The sequence below is a fragment of the Sus scrofa genome, chromosome 11, assembly GCF_000003025.6.
Source record: "Sus scrofa isolate TJ Tabasco breed Duroc chromosome 11, Sscrofa11.1, whole genome shotgun sequence".
In the NCBI taxonomy this organism is placed as follows: Eukaryota; Metazoa; Chordata; class Mammalia; order Artiodactyla; family Suidae; genus Sus; species Sus scrofa.
The window spans coordinates 29,659,499-29,683,265 of record NC_010453.5 but is presented as its reverse complement, the minus strand read 5'-3'; positions in this window follow the sequence as shown (position 1 = coordinate 29,683,265).

Below are 23,767 nucleotides of genomic sequence, written 5' to 3'. Positions count from 1 at the left end.
CCACACCTCATCCCTTCCTAGATACTAAACATCATGGCGACAGTATGTTCACACTGTTAAACTTCCCAAGAAAGAAGACTGGATACCAGATCCACGCACAAATTTTGTGAGTCCTGTGTTTGTTGGTTGTACAGAGGTGAGGTCAATGCAACATATTAAGAGATTCATAAGACCTGGTGTCATGAGTAAAAATAAAATATCTTTCAACAAGTAGGTTAAAATCTAAGAGAGATAAGAACAAGTATTTCTGATTAATTTTACCAACTGGAACCTGCTAAATGAGGAAAAGCAAATTGCCTCTTGCTTTGGGGTACTGAATCACACAATATTTGAGATTAAAAAATTCGTAAGAGATTATGTATCCAGCATATTTTTAAAGAATATTTTAAACAAGCTCCTATATTGAAAACCAAAGCGTAAAACAAACTTACAAGACTCCTGCAGTTTAAGACAGTTGAAGATGTTGGAGCACGGGTTGCTTGATGTCTGATGTCTCTCCTCATCTCCAAGGAAACCTAGTATCTTAGGGAAAGGAGTTTGAAAATCAGTGAAATTCAAGGATCCCAATATTAAATATTATATATGAGAAAGTAATAAGCCAATAATTTAAGTGACTTTCCAAATTAAAGTTATTTAGATCTGATACATATAAAATCAACCATATATTCTAAGTTCAAATCACTGCTATTTGAAAAGGAAAGATCAAGTCCTATTGAAAAAGACGAATGTTTCATATTATAGTTTCTTACATATTTCTTCTGTAGAAGTAGAGATAGCTATAGAAATTGTGCAAAATAAAACACAGAAAGAAAGAGAATCAAAAATAATAATCAATGAATTACAGAATAATTTGAAGTGGCTTGACATACAGATAAAATAAATCCTTAAAAGGAAAGGAAATAGGAAGGAATGATCATATAAAATATTTCAATAGAAGTATCTAAAATTTTTCCAAGCAATACAAATTGTAAATTCACAGATGCAAAAAATTCAATGAAAACTTGGAACGAGAAATATGAGGAAAACTACACGAAGGCACAAATAATCAAAATCCTCAAGGGAAATTATAAAACAACAAAAAATCTTAAAAGCAGATGGAGTTGAATAGATGAATGAGCAGGGCATTATTTACAGAGGGAAAAAAAAAAGGAAGACAACAAATTTCTGTCAGAAACAATACACATGATAGTGTGCATTAAAATGATAAAAGGAAAACAATAAAAAACAAAATAAAGCAAAAAACACTGCAATCCAGACTTAGAGCCCAGGCAAAAAAATCTTTCAAAAAATGAGGTCAAGCGTTCTCTAATAAAAATAAAGCAAAAAAATGACATCGATGATAACAATAAAAAAATGAGGTGAAATATAGATTTTTTACAGACACAGAAAAACAGAAATAATTTACCCCCAGGAGGCACACTACATGAAATGTTAAAGGAAGTGCTTCAAGGCAGAAGGGAAATGATACCAGAAAGACATGTAAATCTATACAGAATGATGAACAGCAAGAGGAGGAATGCAGCTGTAAGTTGTTATTGATATTAAAACGTAAGATATGGAAAAGATCTTGGAATAAATAAAACAATTTTTATTTACAAGATTCTTCATATAAAAGAGGTTCTACTATTACAGCATTTTATTTTAATCATACATTTACTAGTAAAAACACACACTCATTTTAATAATGTAAATAAAAATACATTGAAAGTTTTAATACTTTTTAAATTATCTACTGTCATTGTCCATTATTATTTATTTACCTGTGAAACGTCATGTAAAATTTAGAAAATATCAGCAGTTTTCATGGGAAGATCCTTAAATTTTAATTATTAATGTTCATTAATTTAACAGATACATTTGTGAAACTGTAATTAAATCTTATTTTTGGAATGAGTAATCTTAAAACAATTTGTTATTTTACAATATTTTGAAACCTATCATAGTGAGATAATTAGCATATGTGGGGTTTTTGACCATCTTCCAAAAATATAACATATATTATTTCATTTAATCGTACTAGACAGAAAAACAAAACAAGACAGTTTTTTTGCCACTATGTGATCTACTGGTGAAAATGCAGAAGTTAAATTAGCTCCCACAGTTCACTATTGACATAATGTTGCCAAAATTCAGGAGGGTAGAACAGCAACAACAACAACAAAACCCTCAAAATTTAGAATTGAGAGATTCTTCTCATTGAAAGATAAAGAAGCTCATGAACTCAGCAAGCTAGTTCACGAGTAGCAAGAGTTTTGTGTTTTATCTGCAGCATAGACCAAGACTATATTCATCATCTTCTTCATTTAAGTTATGGCCATCTTTCTGGGTTTGGGGCAGTGGAAGTTAAAACAAAGAGGTATATGCTCCTTCCTAGAACACAACATTTACCATGGTGAATCCTCTATCTTCCAGTACTGGTCTCCTAGCTCTTGATAGCAGAATTGATATGGATCTACATATGGAGCATCTGCACCTACCATTAACAGTTTATGTTAAGTGAGAATTTAGTTTAAACCCAGCTTGCAAAGATTCCATAGTTAATCTGTTGTTCTAGCTGGAATTCCCTTCATATAGAAATTATTCTTTGAAATGAAGCACTTTCAAATACTAACTTAAAATATGTGTTATCAATTTATGAACTACATGGAAAAATATTGATATAAGATAGGATATCCTACTTAAGAATCACCAAAACATTTGGGGATATGGATTCCTTCAGTGATTTGAAAGGCATATAAAGTGTCTATTGATCCTGTGGCTTCCTGAGCAGTGTCTGGAAAATAGATTGTTAGTAGTGGGAGTGACATATTATGAGTTTGTTTAGGACAAGTAAATAAAAGAGATAATTTCAGGCTAGAAATTATTGGTTTTCAAACAGAAATAAAAAGGGAATATAACCCAATCCTAAATGGGATCCGAGCCGCGTCTGCAACCTACACCACAGGCGTAGGCCGGTGGCTACAGCTCCGATTCAACCCCTAGCCTGGGAACCTCCATGTGCCGCGGGAGCGGCCCAAGAAATAGCAACAACAAAAAGACAAAAAAAAAAAAAAAAAAAAAAAAGAAGAAGTGAACAAGACTTGAGGCTTAAGGAGTCAGACCATATTGTATTTCATGCCATGTATTCCTCATTCAAGTAAACATATATGCATTCCAACCAATTTCCTGTGACTTTCAATGTCTTCTATGTATTTTGCATGCTTTCTTACTCCAATAACATTGAATTTGATTGCTCAGTGAAAGATGAATGAACATGGCATATACCATGTTGGAGCAAATGCTTTAAAAGCCATTGTACCTTCCCATTGACTTTCATGCTGTTCTGCCATAAGAATGGCATGTCCAAAATTTGAGACTGCTCCAAAAGGCTTGACTCATAATGAAGAAAAGTAGACTGAGAATGAAGAAAAGTAAAGGTGACCCAAAGCTTATTTGTACGCTGGAGCATAATCAGAGATGTTGCTGACTAACCTCCAAAATGTAACATGGTCAAAAAATAGAACCTTTGTTGATGTTAAAAGTCATTGACATTTTAGAGGCTGTTTGAATCACATCAAAATCAGGAAAAACTGACCAATATAACTTCTAAATTTTAGTAAATATTTTGCCAAATAAATAATTTTTATTTTCCTTCTAGTCTCTAAAACAAAACATGACCCTTCAACTAGCAGTAGGTGAAATGGGAAAAGGTGTCTAGCCCCCGGTGATAGCAAGTCTCAAGCACCTTCATCATTTATAATCTTTGTATTAAGCAGGGTTCTCCAAAGGAGGAAAAAATGGAAATTTATTATGAGAATCATCTTATGTGATAAAGGAGGCTGACAAGTCCCACAACATGCCATCAGCAAGGTACTGAACCAAGAAAGCCAGTGTGGTATAATTCAGTCCTGGTCCAAAGACCTCAGAACCAGGGGAATTAGTGTAAGTCAAGTCCCACTTTTAGTCTAAAGACTTCAGAATCAGGCAGGGGTGGGGAGGTGGGAATATTGCTAAATCCTGGTTAGAGTCTGAAGGCCAGAGAGCTAGAAAAACTGATGTCAGAAAGCAGATGAATTTTGAAACCAGGAGCAAATCCACCCCTTCCCTGTCTTTGGGTTATATTCAAACACTAAAAGATTAGGATGATGCCACCTACATTGATGATGGCATTCTTTTACTCAATCTGCCTTTTCAAATTCCAATATCTTCTGAAAACTCTCACAGACAGATAGAAATAATATTTCACCAACTACCTGCGCATCTCCTGACCCAATGAAGTTGATACATAAAATTAATTATTAGAGACAAGTAGACTTATAAGCAAGGAGGGACCTGCTAGAATGCAAGCAGAGTAAGTGAAACATGGGGAAGAACATTCTATCAGAGAAGAACTCAGTGTCACATCCAGTAGTTCCCCGTGTTGCCAAAGAAAGTTGTTGTCAAATTTCCTGCCATTCTTTGTTTTTAAAATGAAGTTGGGGGAAGGGGGATGTATGGTAAAATGGTTATTCAACCTCTTCTCTACCATTGGGTAGAAAAATAATTTATTCTTTAGAGTAGGCACTGGCAAACTTTTTCTTATGGGTCTAAATACTAAATATTTTAGGCCTTGGGGCCTGTCAAAACTATTCAGCCCTACTCAGAGCTGTCACTCTAGCATGAAAGTAAGCATAGTCAATAAATAAACAAATGATGGTAGCTGTGCTCCAATAATTTAAAAAATAAAGCAAGCAGCTGGACCACAGGCTATATTTTGAGGATTTTTGCTCTACAACAGTGAAGTATGAAAAGCACATATAAAACTGATGGAAAGATTTGCAGTTTATGTGGAAATCCTGGACAAGCAGGAGCTGATGGCACTTTTAGTGTTGCTATTAGATGTCAAGGTGGAGTGTTTTTTGAGAGTAGAGAACCAGAAGAACAAAATTTGTTAAAGATTACCTAGATATTTATAATCTTATTATTTCATCTATAAGGCATATTGATAGATTTTCTTATTCTTCAGTTTAATAAAGTCATGTAACTGAGTTAGTGAAAATAGTGATATTCACATCTTCTAGGCATGTCCCATAAAGAGACTTTTTAGTCTCTCATTATTTTTCTCCTCCATCTTTTTGAAAGTCCTGCACCAAGATCAACATCAGTTATATAACCATCGGTTTCCAGAAATGAAGAGTTAATTTTTTTTTCGTTTATGTTCCTTCCTGAATGACAGTGTAGATTATTTTTTGAAGACCCATTTCAACTGTGATTTAAGAGTTTACCAGTTTAGAAATTAATGTCATCTTAGATAATTCAGTATTTCTATTACTTATGTCATGACTGGAATATCATTCAGGTCTAATAGTATTTTCAGTCACATTAAAGTATTTGAAAATGAATCTTTATATATTGATTGCAAGTAAGATATCCAATGAATTTTGTTTACAAATGTATTAAGATAATCTTGTATGAATACTCTAGGTAATAGGTGTACATTGAGTGGGAAGATAAGAGTAATTGTAAAAACCCAGAATATGATTTTCCTCCATATCCATGCTGGTTTTCAGCCAAAGAATAATATTTGAGTGCATAGAAGCACATAGTGAGTCTGTTCATAGGTGAGTTGTTTTTATAAGTACAGATTTAACAAAGGTATTTTAAGGTTTAGAAATTTAAGACATTTCCAAAGCCAGACAAACCATTAGCTCTTATTGCTAACATTTAAACTGGGTTCTACATGTTTGTATAATTCTTATTTAGGCTCATATATTTCCTTATTAAAATTATCAAGACTTTTTAATGCCTAGATTTTACATAAGAAAAAGTAAATGATATATAGTGAATATTAGTCTAGGAAGAATTTGGGTAATTAAAAAAATCAATTTCAAAATGTAGCATTTCCTTATGAAGCTGTTTTTTGAATGGGTAATCTCAGTATTTTGACTTAGTATGTTTGGAAATTCCAAAATTTTCTTGAATAATGTCAAAGAGAATGCATTACATACTTGACACTGGTTAAAAACCCAAAAGCAATAGCCTCTAGACCACAATGCTTACTAGTTATTTGGTTGATAAACTGTGGATTTTCTCAAACTAATATACAGAGTTTTGGGTTTTTGTTGTTATCGTTGCTGTTTTGCCTACATCAAGCAGAAGTTCTCTAGCCAGGGATTGAATACACTCCACAGCAGTAACAACTGCCAGTTCCCTAAGCCACTGAGCCAACAAGAAACTCCCCAAACTAATATTTATACATTTCAACTAAGCTTATATAATGTACTTGATTTGAGGGTTATTTCTTCATTTTGCCTAGGCCAATGTAACATGAGACTAAGAATCGTACAAATTTACTGGAGAGTGACATCTTCAGAACCGGTTTTTAAATTCTGGGAATTGTTCACTATCATATTTTTTATACATTCTTTGTATATACTGATTGTGAGTAAAATATTTTAAAAGGACTTTATAAATAAAATATATAAAGAAATAAAAATTTAAAAAATAAAAAATTAATACAAATTAAAAAAGAATAAAATATTAGCTCTGTTTATTGTTACTATAAAAACAATGTATTATGTAAAAGAATAAATTATTTAAAATAACTGTGCTCTTTGGCATTGACTTGCTCAGAGTAGGAGATTTAAGTAATTTTTGTCAATGTATTTATTTATTTTTTCTTTTTAGGGCTGCACCCACGTCATAATGGCATATAAAAGTTTCCAGGCTAGGGGTCAAACTGGCCTATGCCACAGCCACAGCAATGCCAGATCCAAGTCACATCTGCAACCTATATTACAATTCACAGCAATGCCAGATCCTTAATGCACTGAGCGAGGCCGGGGATTGAACCCGCATCCTTATGGATCCTAGTCAGGTTCATTAACCACTGAGCCACAAAGGGAACTCCATCAATTTCATATTTGATTTGACAGAACATTTTGCACTGTAACCATTAAATCCTAAAACATGACAAGTTAGGCATTTAGATGAGGCACGCTTTGGCAAAAGTTATGGAAGTTTTCATTTCTGGGTTTTTGGTTAATTTTAGCTGTAACTTGTCATTATAATCTTTCCAATTTTTAACTGTCCAGTAATGTTTATAACTACATTTGCAAATCAAGAATGTCTGTGATAGTGTTTGTGGCTCTTACAGTTCAAGAGTTGAAAATAGTTCTTTATCCAAAACCAAAACATTTTTCCTTTTTTAGTTCTGTAACAACTTGTTCGTAACAATTCGTTTGTTTTCCCACCTTCCTTTCTTTCTTCTTCCCTCCCTTTCTTCCTGCTCTCATTTTTTTCTTCTGTTCATTTTACTTTTCTTCCTCCTTTTTGTATTTTTATTGTTTTTTATTTAATCTCTTTTTTGAAATGTACTGCCCTTACTTTCATCAGTTGGTTATATTTTTGTCTTCTAGGAGTCAAATTAAAAGAATTGTTTCTCCAGGTTCTTAGATAATCATTATGAAATTGGCTCTAAGCTCTTTTGCATCACCCTCTGTCTTCTTCTAAACTGATATTTCTTGTACTGAATAACTATTTGTATTGCCCATGCAAACACAATTTTTGAGAATATTTACAGCAAGAATATGTTGTATTCATTTTATTCACAGATTATGGAAGCTTGTGGATTCAATGAGCATTTGATGAATGATTTTCTATATACATTTGTACTCTGAAATAAATTGTTGAAATTTTCACAAATCAGAATGAAATTGGTATTGCTAAGAGAGCACTCTAAAATGGAGCTGGGAGCCAGTGAGCAAATGAGTCTTATCCATGTTCCAGCCTGTATGGGATCTGACCCTATTTACCATGTATTTTCCTAAAGAAGGGATCCAGAATATCTACCAGAAACTCAAGATACCCATCAGCCCCTTTCTCTGAAGGACCTCAGCCTATCTACTTACCAACCCCTACCCTAGACAACTTATGTCCTTAAAACAAGTATTTCCTGACTTGTAACAGATTCAATCATACATCCGTATCGGCTTTAATAATTTTATGGCTTTTTGCCATTATACAATCCTTATTCTCTTCCTGAGAATATTTTTTTGGTTTTATCAGAATATGTGTCTCCAGAATTAAATAATTCCTAAGACCACAAAATCAGCAATTTTCTTTTTGCAGAATAAGAATCTGTACTTTTTTGGGGGTTGATGTGGGTATATATTTATATTTACATATTTATAGAGAGAGAGAGAAAAAATAATTCATTATTTGTGACATTACCCTTATTGATAAAACCTTTACATTTCTCTCTTAATTGAATCAAGTTTTCTGGAAGGAGTGTATTTAGCACATATTCACTGAATTTTTATAACTAAGTAATAATTAAAAATTAAAAGCATCAAAATAATGTTTAAAACCTACTGTACCTCAAATATGGCTTCAAATTTCATGGACATCTGAAAACTAATAGATTTCCTATCTGCTTGCATTTCCAGAAACTCTTTGGTCTCTAAGGATAAAAATTATTATAAATAATTTCCTTCAACTTTTAAATTCACAGAGGTTAATGGAGTACTGGGTACATAGTGTGTAGGCTTTAACTAAATAATAATTAAATATGAAAAATGAATAGATAATTAAAATGAATACTTTGGCTTCTGGGAGTCTTTGAGTTTTAAATGACATGTTAAATATAGATAATATAGTTAGGTTTAATATGTATTTTTCTCTTTAATACTAAATTAAAATGCATTATATAATATAAACATCTAATAATATACCACAGAGACAGTTTCATTAGAAAATAATTTTCTAATTAGTTTTGATCAAGATAAATATAAGCTTATATTGATTCATAATAATTAGCATAATATTGCTGATATTTTGCAATGAATCAAAAGATGTTTCTATGAGAATGTGGTTTTGAAAAGGATCTATTTTAATTACAATTTATGGTTTCTGTTATATTGATCTATTATACAACTTGAGTGTCTCCTTTCATCTAGTTCATCCATGAATATTATCATTAGAATTATTGATTACTCATTGTATGGAAGGAGACTGAAGGAGAGTCTTGTTAATTAGAGGCTATTTATAATTTGACAATGCATAATTAAGTTAGTACTTGAGACAGCTTGTGTGTGAAAGAACAATAGGAAATTACTTTACCTAATATTTTTTTAAGTCAGCAAGGAGAAAGTTTACCAAATTTGCTTTTGAGAACTGCTTAAAAACAGAATTATGACATATAGTGATATTGGTATCCATGACATTATAGTTAAAGTAAATACCAAAATGCTCAGAAAGTACAGATTCTCAAAAGCTGTAAACTGAGGAAAATAATTTAGTGTCAAATTGGTTCATGTGTGTGTTCTGCAATTTTCTAATCAAATAATTAAAATTAGAGTAGTGTTAAGTCAATTAAACAATCTGCAGTTAGTCAGATATCTATATAGTAATATTAATTTTAAATAGGTGGACAAATTTTAAAATGACATAAAAAGCATGTACTATTTTATACCAGAAAACACAATACATAATTATAATTCAGTTATACACAGGTGTGTGCACACACTTATACCTATATGCTTTTGTAAAATTTATTTTCTAGGATAACCTTTAAATTGTTTGAAAATATCCTTCCTCTTTTTCTACTTCATTTTTCATATTTAATCTAATTTATATATTCTTGACTCAACACTATTCTATTAGTCTTCACCTTTTTATCACATCTCACATTTTCACTTTCCTTCACACTCTCACCATAACAAAGAATCCAATTTTCTAAATCTTTTCTTGCTAATTTTCTCCTAGCTGTGTCCTTTGCTGTTTTCTACGATTACCACAATTTTCTAAACTCTAACTTTCATGCCATTTGCCCCTTTCTTAAAAGATTGCTCCAAATTAATTTTACTTTAGAAAGCACAAGTGGATGGAAAAACAGTCTGTTTGCCAAATATGCATTTTATTAATTGTAAGTATTTCTATGTGAGTTATAGGAAAGAAAATGGACTAAATATATAGTAAGAAGGGTGAGATCCGGAGAGGGAATTTCCTGATTAATTTTTTTTTGACATTAAAGGAACTGTGATATCTACTTCCCAGAAGGATTTTAAGAATTGAAGAGACTCATTTCTCTGATAGATTAGGTGCAATTTTGCCTGGAGGTAGGTGACTGAAGAGATAGTCCATGTACTGTGATATGAAATAAGGAATAATAGGTTTTGAGTACCTTGTAACAGCTGTTCATCCGGTTTTTTCCTCTCCTGAAGTTTTGTAAGTTGCCTAGAGTTTGGATATAGAATTGTGTCATGTAGCAACTTTTGGATTAACTCAAATTTCTACAGAACTGGCCTTATCAGGATTTGTGAAATATTAGACCATCTCATGTAGGTGCTGAAAGCAATTTCCCATTTTGTTCAAAGTAAGTACTTCTTCTTCCCCCTCTTTTTATTTTCTTTTCTGTATGTATATCTAACTGTTGTGAAAGGACAGTACAAATAATTTTTACAGTAAAAATTTACAGATTCTGAGTAAAGAAAAGGTAGGAAATCAATTCTTTCATAAGAACAACTTATAACTAGATATTATTTAAAATAATATGGTTTTGGAGTCCCCATTGTAGCTCAGTGGCTTGGAACCCAACATAGTGTCTGTGAGGATGAGGGTTCAATCCCTGGCCTCACTCAGTGGGTTAAGGATCCAGTAATATTGCAAGATGCTGTGTAGGTCACAGATGTGGCTCGGATCTGGCATTGCTATGGCTGTGGCACAGGCTTCAGCTCCAGCTCCAATTCAGCCCCTAGCCTGGGAACTTCCATATGCCACAGGTGTAGCCCTAAAAAGAAAAAAAATGATGAAATTTTAAAAAGCTGTGAATTTTTTCTTATTTCTTATTACACATCTTAAAACATATTTCCAACCTCCTTAAATATGTATGAACCTAAATTATATTTCCTGTTATAATAGATGATAAAATCTTTAAGCTTAAAAGTTAGTAACACACTTCTGGAAAAAAAAGAAAAAGAAACCCAATCACAAAATCTCAAGATTTTAATCTCTAGAATAATGTAAACAAGTAACTACTTAAAACTCAAAAACAGAGTCACCAGCAGCAGCTTAAGAAAGCATCAAATATAACTGTTATTTTCAATAATTATTAAAAAATGACATCCAGCAAAAGTGATAGAAGACAACAGAAGATCCCCATGAGACTAACTTTCCTCACTTTCCCTAATATCAGCAGAAAATAACACGTGGAGCTTGGAGTTCCCCTCTGGCTTAGCGGTTAATAAACCCAACTAGCATCTGTGAAAATGTGGGTTTGATCCCTGGCCTGGCTCAGTGGGTTAAGGATCCATCATTACCTTGAGGTGTGGTGTAGGTCACAGACATGGCTTGGATCCCATGTTGTTTTGGCTGTGGCATAGCCTGGCAGCAACAGCTCTGATTGCCCCCCGACCCTGGGAACCTCCATATGCCACAGGTGTGGCCCTAAAAAATACAAAAAAAAAGAGAGAGAGACAAAAGAATAAGTGGAGATAAAATAAACTACAGAATCCTGAGACTTCTTATTAATGATTTCCTAATGGAAGGAAGTATGGTGGCAACTGGTTGGAAAACTGGAGGAAAATTAGATAGGAAGTGGCATTATCAGTAGGTATTTCAGTTTTAGCACAAATGAAACCATAAGAAGGCTAATATTTTATTTTCTTCAGGCCACAACTAGAGTGGGAGAGGAAGCAAGAACAACTGTAATTACATAGATATTATTTTGCCCAGTTTTATGTAGCAATCATTAATGACCATTATTGGAAAAACCGTGGAACTGAGATTTTAGTCTTTATCAATTTAAAATCTAAGTATGATTATTATATTGGATTTGTGTGAGAGAATATTTTTGTTTTCAGCAAATACAGGAACCGTTTTGGGATAAAATGTCATGTTGTTCATAAGTCATTTTTGAACATTTCCAAAATGTGTGTGTGTGTGTGTGTGTGTGTGTGTGTGTGTGTGTGTGTGTGTGTGTGTGTGTATGCGCGCGCGCGCGCGGAGAGAGAGACAGAGAGACTGGTGAATTTTAATAATTTTCTGAATTTAGGTGAATGCTACATGAGAGTTCATTTTACTAGTCTTATGACCCTTTCATAAGATTATATTTTCTTTCAAAATAAGAAGTTCAAGTCAAGAGAATTTGATAACACCCAGAAAAAATATCTATGCAGGATACATATTGTGGAAGGACACAGTGTTTGAACACTTTTTTTTTTCTTTGCTTTGCTTTGCTTTGCTTTTTAGGGCTGCATCCATAGCATATGAAAGTTCCCAGGCAAAGAGTGGATTCAGAGCTATAGCTGTTGGCCTACGCCATAGCCACAGCAATGCATTTTTAAAAAGTCAATAATATATTTTGAAGGTAGGTCCAGCAACAATTGATCATAAAGGCATGAAAGCACAGCTTGGTGGCATAAGCTATGGAGGGAAAAGTGTTTGTGAAACTTAGAATCCCAGAGGTTTGAGTGCCCAGAAGGATAGGTTGTCTGAGAGACTTGTTCCTCAAGTGACAGATAGGATAAGCAACCAGTACTTCAGAGCATGTTGTATGTCAACCAGGTTGTGCCTATTCATGATGATGCCTAAATATTTTCACTGGAGGGGGTGGAACCATCTCTTCTTACTGGCCACCACTCTATTCTCTTCCACAGATGCTCTTGCAAGTGGGAGAAGCAGATAAAGTAAATACCAATGAGCTTAATTGAGAAAATAAAATAAATTCATGGAAACAGAAGAATAATAAAGATTAAAATAATAAATTAGATTAATGAATTAGAAAACAAATAAATGTAGAATTACAAAAGAAAGTGCTCTTTCTTTGTAAAAACTAAAAAAAATAAACACACCCAGGACATCCCACTAAGGAAAGACTAATGGAAAACAACAGGGTGTAAATAAAAAACATTAAAAATGAAAAATAGGAAATTACCAGGGAGAATTAAAATAATCTTGAGTGTATTTTGCCAAAATCAATGCAAATAAGATGAATGATTTAGGGGAAAACTATGAAATATCAAACTGTACACAGATTCAAGCAGATGGATAATCAAGATGGAAATTGGAGAAACTATCAGAGTTATTTGCGAATAATGTCTCTGCTTAGATGATTTCACAGATAACTTATTTACAGCAATTGTGAATGGTACATATAAAAATCAACAGAGAGAAGGGAGACTTTAAAAAAAAATGATGGCTGGGACTAATCTCAAGTGTTTCTAAATTAAGCTGTGGAACTGCTAAATCTTGATATTTTATAAACACCCTCAATATTTCTAATAAGCAGAAGCACTTACTTAAATCATATTCAATATTTATTGAAATATAATGTATTTTATAACTTACTGGGTTCTCCCACTAATTGCTTGTACTTTTCAAATATTTTGTTTTTATATAAGTTAAATATTCAAGTAATCACCTGGATCAGGGATCGAGGCAGTGGCACTGCTGTAACCAGAGCCAGAGCAGTGACAACACCAGATCCTTAACCCACTGAGCCATAGGAAGCTCCAAATAATGATTTTATCAATCTGCAAAAATATTCTGTTATTTTAACTTCAATTCTAAATATTTTAGGTAATGAGGGAGTATTGACAACTTTAAGAAATTGTGCTTTTGTATTTTATATATTAACATTCTTTTTAAGACCTTCACTAGAATTTTAATTCCATTTATTTCTAGTTTTTAAGAAATCTATATTTTTTCATTTATAAACTTAGGCTGCATAAGATCATGCTTTTCTTATTATGTTAATTTTGTGAACAGCCAACTTAGTGAATTCTCTTATTGTTTCTAATGGTTTCCTAGTTAATCTTAACTAGACAAACAAGTTTACCACCTGCAAATAAAAAGCATACAGGTAAGAATAATGAATATAGAAATATATTCAGGAATCACATTTTTGCCAAATCACATAACACACAAATATTATTTGGTCAAATAACAGAATTTTTAAACTTTCTCAAATATTTCTGATGAACTTACCACTTAAATTTTATTCATGTTCAGTGATAACAGAGAACTATTGTTTTTTGTATTTATCCAATGCAAAAAATGAAAGAACATCAAGGGCTCAGTTAATCTCTAAAATAGTGATATTTATAAGACACCTACTTTAATACACGTAAAAGTTAGGGGACAGTTTATGTTGAAGATTCTTCCTGAGCTTTGAAAAAAAAAAAAAAAAAAAGACCATTGTCTTGCCTTCATCTTGCCAAAAAATCCTGATTTCTCATTTAAGTTTCATATCACCTCTTGGCAATGGCAGTTCAATTAAAGAATTCTGCTTTTTCTTTGCACTCTCAGTCCTGACTATGAGCTTCTAAGCCCTAGATTCATAGAATAAAAATAAAATGTATTGGGAAGTGTATTATCACCTTATATTGGAAAGTTCACTGGGTTACAAGTAGAAAACAATAATGTAATAACTTCGATATTTTATATATGTGACATTGAAGTTATTTGAAATACCAGAATCATAGATAGGATCTCTATCTATATGCTACATGTGGAATAATTATGTTCTCTCAATGTTTTACTTTGAGTTTTTTGTTTGTCTTTGGCCAGGCCTACAGCTGTGGAAGTTCCCCAACCAGTGATCAAACCCTCACCACAGCTGGCACAATGCTGGATCCTTAACCCACTGTGTCACAGGGGTTAAATATAAAGTTACATGAAACAATATATATGGAACTATATCAAATGTAAAATTATCTTTCTAATTCAGTGCGGCAGGAACTCAGAAAGTACTGTATTATAATTTTTTCTGTAGATGCTATCCTTTGGATTTCCAATTGGTTTCATGTTGCTTTTGTGGCTTCCGAGGTAAAAGATAACCATCTGTCTTATACAATTTAAAGTTAGTTACCGTAATTTCACATTTTGTCATCTACTAGCTTTTCAGATATTTAAAATGTACCTTAATTTTTATAAACTCTTAGATATTTAGAATGTTTAGCTGATTTCCATTCTGTGAGTTGCAATAAATAAGACATATAATTTGGGCTACTTCCGTTTAGACTGATTTCATTAGTCGCGTTTTTTTCTCTGGTTTTCTTTTTTGTTGTTGATGTTGTTTATAAGTATAGCAGATGGCAACAATCATAGAAATCAGCACAGCAATCAAAGGGATCAGTGGCATGATGCGTCTTTGTCAGGGTCATAGGATGCACCCACTGGGAAAATAGCGGCAACATCTGACAGCAAGAGCTGAGCGCTGTATCTGCTTAGTAATCAGAAAAGACCATGACCAATGGTGATGGAGAACTACTGAATGAAGTAAGAGAAGATAAAATAGGATGCCAGAAGTTTACCTGCAGCAAGGAGACTACATAGGCAAAAGCATCCTTTTTGCTACTTCAGTAGTTTAATGTACATTGCACTCTAAAATTTTTTTTATTAAAATATTGTTGATTTACAATGCCTTGTTATTTTCAGAGGTACCCCACTCTTGGTAGTTGCCTGTCGGTTGGATAACGCAGTAAATGGCATGAGCAAAGTGTAAGTAGGCACATGTTTGAGTAAGAGTATTCTCAGTTCCTAACTAATGAATATACAAAAACACAAACACAGCACAAAAAGACATGTTGAAATCTGACAATTTTTGAGAAAATGCCCATCTGGATTCACATGCTCATCTGAATTCAAATGGTCTTGGAAATTCCCATCATTTTGTGCAAACTTATCATAAATGCATTAAAAATATTATATTACGGAGTTCCCGTCGTGGCACAGTGGTTAACGAATCCGACTAGGAACCATGAGGTTGTGGGTTCGGTCCCTGCCCTTGCTCAGTGGGTTAATGATCCGGCGTTGCCGTGAGCTGTGGTGTAGGTTGCAGACTCGGCTCGGATCCCGCGTTGCTGTGGCTCTGGCGTAGGCCGGTGGCTACAGCTCCAATTCAACCCCTAGCCTGGGAACCTCCATATGCCGCGGGAGCGGCCCAAGAAATAGCAACAACAACAACAACAACAACAAACAGACAAAAGACAAAAAAAAAAAAAAAAAAAAAAAAATATTATATTACAAAAGTCTATAGAAATTTTAAAAACATTCCAAAGATTTTTTAAATATTGTATTGGATATTGTAGTATAGTTTACTTATAAGTTTCTGTTAATTTCAAATGTACAACAAAGTGAATCATATATATATATACTTTAAAAAAATTATTTTCCCATATAAGTTATTACAGTAGATTGATGTTAGCTATCTATTTTATATAAAATATGCATATGTTAAATCCTAAGCTTTTAATTTATCTCATGTTTCCCCTTTGGTAACTATAATTTTGATTTTGAAAACTACAATTCTGTTTCTATTTTCTAAATATATTCAATTGTATTATTTTTTCTTACATTCCATATATGAATGATACTATACTTGTCTTTCTCTGACTCAATATGATAATCTCTAGGCCCACCCATGTTGCTGCAAATGTCATTATTTCATTCATTTTTTATGACTATGTAATATTCCATGGTATAAATGTAATATATCTTCTTTATCCATCTTTTATTGATGGACATTTGGTTGTTTCCATGTCTCGGTTATTGTAAATAGGCTGCAGTGATTGTGGGGTGCATGTATCATTTTTTTTTTTTTTTGTCTTTTTGCTATTTCTTTGGGCCGCTCCCACGGCATATGGAGGTTCCCAAGCCAGGGGTCGAACCAGAGCTGTAGCCACCGGCCCACGCCAGAGCCACAGCAACGCGGGATCCGAGCTGCGTCTGCAACCCACACCACAGCTCAGGGCAACGCCAACGCCGGATCGGTTAACCCACTGAGCAAGGGCAGGGACCGAACCCACAACCTCATTTCCTTGTCGGATTCGTTAACCACTGCGCCACTACGGGAACTCCAATATCATTTTGAAGTATAGTTTTTTTCCAAATATGTGCCCAGGAGTGGGATTACAAGATCATATGATAGTTCCGTATTTAATATTTTTAAGGAAACTCCATACTGTACTCCACAGCAATTGTACAATTTTAAATTCCTACCAACAGTTTTGGAATGTTTCCTTTTACCCACACACTCTCCAGGATTTATTGTTTGTAAACTTTTTGATGACGACTGTTCTGACTGGTGTGAGTGATACCTCATTGTGTTTTGATTTTAATTTATTTAGTGATTTTTATTTTTTATTTTATTTCAATACTTAGTTATAATGAGCAGCTTTTCATGTGCTTTTGGCCATTTGTCTTTGGGCAAATGTCTATTTAGATCTTCTTGCATGTTTTAATTGTTTTTTTTTTTTTAATATAGAGCTGCATGGGTATTTATATATTTTGTAGATTAATCCCTTTCCACTCCTTTGTTTGCACAGATTTTCCCCCATTCTGTGGGTTGTCTTTTCAGGTTTTTCTTTTGTTGTTGTCTCCTTTGGTTTGTAAAAGCTTTAAAGTTTAAATAGGTCTTATTTGTTTATCACAGGATTTTAATTTTGATTTTTTAAACTATTTTTCTTTTCCTTCTTGATTTCTCCAAAGGTGATGGTTTCTTAATTTTACATAATCACTCTTATCTTTATCTCAAGTTTTCAATAGAATGCCAGCATTCATTTTCATTTTTTTTTAAGCTGGATGAATACAACTCTTTGATGGTTAATGCATGAGTCAACTTGACTCTGTCATAGCATGCCCAGATTAAACATTATTTTTTTTTTTGCCTTTTTTTCTTTTTCTTGCCATTTCTAGGGCCGCTTCTGTGGCATGTGGAGGTTCTCAGGCTAGGGGTCTAATCGGAGCTGTAGCCGCTGGCCTACACCAGAGCCACAGCAGCTGGGGATCTGAGCCGCATCTTCAACCCACACCACAGCTCAGAGCAATGCTGGATCCTTAACCCACTGAGCAAGTCCAGGGATCTAACCCACAACCTCATGGTTCCCAGTCAGATTCATTAACCACTGAACCACAATGGGAACTCCTAAACATTATTTCTGAGTGTGTCTGTGAAAATGTTTTCAGAGGAGATTAGTAGTTGAATAGGTTGGCTCATTAGAGTATATTTAGATTTTCCTCCCTTATATGAGATAACACCATCCAATTCTTCGAGGAATTGAATCCAACCAGAGGCAGAGGAGAGAGGAGTCTACTCTTTTTCTCCCTTCCTAACTGTTTCAGCTATGTCATCAAAAATTCAACTAACCATCAAGCTAAGAAGAAAAAGAATTTTATTCAAGCCAAACTGGGTATTTAACCTAGGAGACATACTCTCAGAAGCTGTGAGGACTGTTCTACTGATCATTAATTAAGATGCAGTTTTATACATTTTGAGACAAAGAAGTACATATCACATGAACAGGTTAACATTATACATAAGCTTCATCAGAGATTTTTGGTCAAGGATGCACCTGCAGAACAAACCTTTAGGTCAATGTGACACCCTACATAAGATGAAAAAGAAATATTAACCATAAAATCACAATGTTGGCATCAGAAAAAGACACTATTTTTCTCCTGCCTTGAGGATATCTGGTTAATGTAAAATGCAGATGTGCACTGCATATTAGGAAACACCCACCACAAATGAGGGCATGTTGTGTGTGTTTCAATTCTGATTTAATTTGACTGTCCTGACATAGAGTGATTTATGATTTTTCTTCATCAGCTACATATCAGTCTTCTCCTGCCTTGGGAATGGGAGTTAACCACTTCTTTTCTGATTTTTCGGGTCTATAGACTCAGACTGGTATTACACCAGCTTTCTTGTGTCTCCAGCTTGAAGATGGCAGATTACGGGACTTCTTATTCTCCATAATCCTATGAGCAAGTTCCATTTACATATATTTTATTGGTTCTCTTCCTCTGGAGAAAATTGACTAATACATATTCCCAACTGTCTGTTTACTCTTTGCTACATGATTTGAAAGACTCCTCAAATTTAACATAACACTTGACAGCATTTACACAAGAAAATATTCTTTCTGATTTTCATACCAGAGTTAATACAATTTTTACAAGAGAAATACAGACCTCAAGTCTTGAAACATAATATCTATATCCCTTTCCACATAAATCCAATTCATTATCATTTCTTCATGTGTAAAGTTTTGTTAATATCTGTCTTTTATTTCTTAATGTCAACATTCTAATGAATTTTTTAAATTTTACTATAAACCAGTAAAAATCAAATTACATAACAGCTGGTGAGAAATATCTTTATTTCTTTTTTACACTTGAAAACGGTTTATTTATTTTTATGTAGAATGAACAACAACTTATTTGAAGTTCACACTTCCATCAGGATTTGTTTTTTGTTTTTTTTTTAACTCAATGAGTTTTATTAAAGGATATAATGAACTTTTTTACAGAACAGTGCTGACTCACAGACTTTGAAAAACTTATGGTTTCCAAAGAATGGGCTGCGGGGAATAGCTTTAAACTTATTGCATCTGAAGTACTATTTGAGCTTTGTAAATAATTTTTATGTCTCAAGGGGAAAGTGCTAAAATTAATCTAAAGGGAGAAGTATTTATGTAAGTAAACATGTGTGAATTTAATTTTGTATGCATGTATAAAAATACCTCTTTATTTTAAAAATTTTTGATAAATCAGGTATTTTGTCCAGGAGATAGATAAAAAACAATTTTTAAAATTACTGCAACTATTATTCAAACAGTTAATGAAAACAACAATTTTGTTGCTTTTTTTGGTCATTTCATTTTCTAAATCTGTATATTATATTTTCAATGCCTCCAAATTATTTAATTGTCTTAGAATCTTTGTATTTTTTCCCAGAAAGTCAGGAGACTAAGTATACAATGTAATATTTGTAATTGTGAGTTAATATCAAACTTAGAAAATCTTAGAAAAATAAAAAATATTTTGGAGTATTATCTTCCATATATTTTATTTACAAACTCATCTAGACAAACTCTGTAAACATTCAATATTCTGGTATTTTAACTGGCTTATCAATACTTTAGATACACTACCCTGTATATAGATATTTCTCCTGGGGATAAATCAATCAGAATCAGAGTTTTAGAACTTAAGAAAGCAGGAGTAAGTGCCTCTTATTGAGAACACGAGACAATAGCCTAAACTCAGAAACACATAGGTAAGTGGACATTACTAACTGTGGAATGCCCTAGACCCTGGATAACAAATGCCACCTGGGTAAACAAACTCTGGGGGTTTTGATTTTGGAAACCCAAATAGTAACCAGTCTTAGGAGGAGAAAGAAGTTACTATTTTTGTTGTACATCTGTTATTGAATAATGGTAAAATAGTATTAAATATTTCCTATTGCTTAAGGTTAACAAATTTTTTTTAATATTTCTGTGACAAGTTTATACTACCCTAATAGAAAATTTTCCACTGGATTTTAGAGACCCAAGAAGAGGAACTGCATCTCAATAGTTTCGTTTTCTTCAAATACTGTTCTAATTTCATGCCAAGAATAAGAAATAAACATTGTAGTTGATTGTTCTGTAATTTCAATGTAACACAAAAAAATAGTAGCATATGATAGTGAATTGGTTATTATCATAAGAACTACTTAGATGAAACCATAAAACTATGAAAATTGGACCTTCCCTGGAATTTCATTTCCAGCATTTACAGTATTTTTTTTACATTTACTTTGTTTAATGATCACAGTGTAAATCTGATTATATTATATGGCACAAGGCAGTATAAATCAAGGTCAATTCAGCTATACAGCGTGGTGACCCAGTTACACGTATGGTAATTCATTTTATACTGTGAACTTAAATTATTTTTTTAAGTAGTGATGCATATGATCAAACAAGTGTAGTGGCAAAATGTGGAGAACAAAATGTAGGTATTATCATCATTATTACAATCATATTCATTGCCAACATCTGGAGTTTTGGTTTGCTAAATATAATTTCTTTTTTTGCCACTCCTGCAGCATGCAGATGTTCCCAGGTAAGGGATCAAATAATCACAATCACAGCTGTAAACTGAGCAACAAAAGTGACAATGCTGGATCCCTAACCCATTGAGCCACTGGGGAACACCTAAATACAATTTTTTAAAAGTGAGGTATATGTGCTTTTGAGTGGTATAAACTGTGCAAGCTGAATTGACCTTGATTTATTACTTTTAATTATAAAACAAAATATCATAGAATGCATTAAAATGTCAAGATATAAATGGGAAATGCACTTAGAGGTCAAATATGATATTTTTAGATATGTGTCTAGAAAAAACAATTTCTATTAAAAATGTTTTAATAATTGATCCCCTAATAAGAGCTAAATTAACCCAAGGACACTACAAGTAGAGCTACCACATATGCACAATTAGAAACATTCCAGGATGACAGCCTTGCATCAGCCTAGAAGTCAGTGAAGAGGATAGGAGACATTTGGTAATATGCAAGAAATGATAGTTTCCATGCAAAAGATCTTATAAAATATAAATGAAGAAGACATGCTTTTTATAGTAATTTAATTGAGTTTTAAACTTCAGTAAATATGACAGTTGCACTTGATAGTCACTGAACCAAATATGAAGTACATGGAAACAAAAACACAAATGAAAACTTCAAGTTTTTAGGTCATATGTAAACATATTAAATCTATATTCCTTAAAAATCTCTGAGAAAATACATGATAAATAGGTTATATAAATTGCTCTTATGCTCAAAATGTAAAATAAAACAAAGAAAATGTTTGTTGGATGAAAGTTATGAGAAATTGTAGAACAGAAAGTCCAGAAAGGATCATATGGAGTTATGCCCATTAAACATCTCAAATATGAATATATTCCTAACTAGTACTGATAAAGTGTAAGTTTGTTTCAGATGCAATAACACAAAACTTAAGAAATTTATGGTCCGATATTATTAAAATACTAAGAAAAGATAACAAAAAACAGAATTGATATGACAATTATATTATTATTTAAGATTTAAGGTGCTGTAAATATAATTTCAGACATGAGCATTTTCAGAATGTTTATAACCCACAGACCCTCACTGAAAGAACTATTAAAAGATATACACCAGCCAACAGAGAAATCAGAAAGGGAGGGTGGAATATCAGAAGCAAGAGCAGACAAAAATTCAATAAAAAATATTTAAAAACTATAAAAATAATAAGGGTAAATATTCATATACATTTATTCTTAAAATTAATGCTTAATTCTACCCTTAATTTTCAAATTATTTCAATTCTAAAAAGAATACATCTTCTATTTTTTCACCAGGAGGTAATGATAAAATTATACACAGGTGATTAATAACATCTGTGGTTATTGACACCAAAGGATTCAGATACATATGTGTGAACTTTTCTAATAAGAAGACAACATAAACATGGACAGATAATGGGAGCATCAAATCACACTGAACAAGAAACAGTTGAGAAAGCTTGAATTCCTGGGGAAAATGATCCATTCCTGGGCATTCCTTGTGTCAAAAAGTAATAGAGAAAATATACATTAAGAAGTGCTAGGGAGTTCCCATTGTGTCACAGTGGTTAATGAATCTGACTAGGGACCATGAGGTTGTGGGTTCGGTCCCTGGCCTTGCTCAGTGGGTTAAGGACCTGCTGTTGCTGTGAGCTGTGGTGCAGGTTGCAGACGCGGCTCAGATCCTGCGTTGCTGTGGCTCTGGTGTAGGCCGGTGGCTAGGGCTCCGATTAGACCCATACCCTTGGAACCTCCATATGCTGCAGGAGCAGCCCTAGAAAAGGCAAAAAAAGACAAAAAAAGACAAAAAAAAAAAAAAAGAAGTGCTAGTACACACTGATTACATTAAGTTATACAAATGTACTGTATGTATATATTTTTAACATATTTTTTAAATAAAAATATATTTATATATATTTGTAGTTAATGGCTGACCTCCAAACACACACAACACACACATGCATATACATACATACACACACAGGGCATCCTCCCCTAACACACAAAAAAAGGGAACTAAAAATAGAATTCTGGAATCACACAAAGAGTTATTGGTTACTATTTTTTTTAAACTAATGAACTTTATAATTTTTAGAGCAGTGTTAGGTTAACAGTAAAATTGAGTACTTTTCCTAAAACTTCTATCCCACACATGAATAACCTCTGTCACTATCAACATCCTACTCCAGAGGGTTCAGTTGTTACAATCAGTGAGCCAACATGGATACATTATTATCACTTAAAGGCTATATTAGTTTGTATTAGGATTCTGTCTTGGTGTTGTCCATTCCACAGGTTTGGATCAATGCATAATAACATATATCCATCACTATAAAATCATACAGAATAGTTTCACTATCCTTAAAATTCTCTCACCATATACATATACAATGGTGATATGTATCCCTTTTGAAATGTAGGAATGGGCACATGTTTTAAAAGCTAGCGTAAGTTATGAATTAGACAAGGGAATTTAAAGTAAGAGAAATTAAGGCCTGGGTCAAGATAGAGACCCATATAGGAGCCCACTTGGCAGATATAACGTAGGCATTTTTAAAAAATACTCAAGACAGAAATGGACTCACAGATGTAGGTAACAAAGGTTTGGTTGCCAAAGAGGAAAGGGCAGGGGAGGAATAAATTAGGACTTGGGGATTAACATAGGCACACTACTACGTATATAAATAGAAAACTAACAAGGATCTACTACACAGAACAGAGACTTCTACTTAATATTTTGTAATAACTGATAAGGGAAAAGAATATGAAAAAAATATACATATATGTGTGTGTATAGCTGTACTATATATCTATATATATACACAGAGAGTGAGCTATTTGAATCACTTTCCTGTTACACTTGAAACTAACGCAACATTGTAAATCAACTATACTTCAATTAAGAAGAAAGAAATCTAAAAATAAA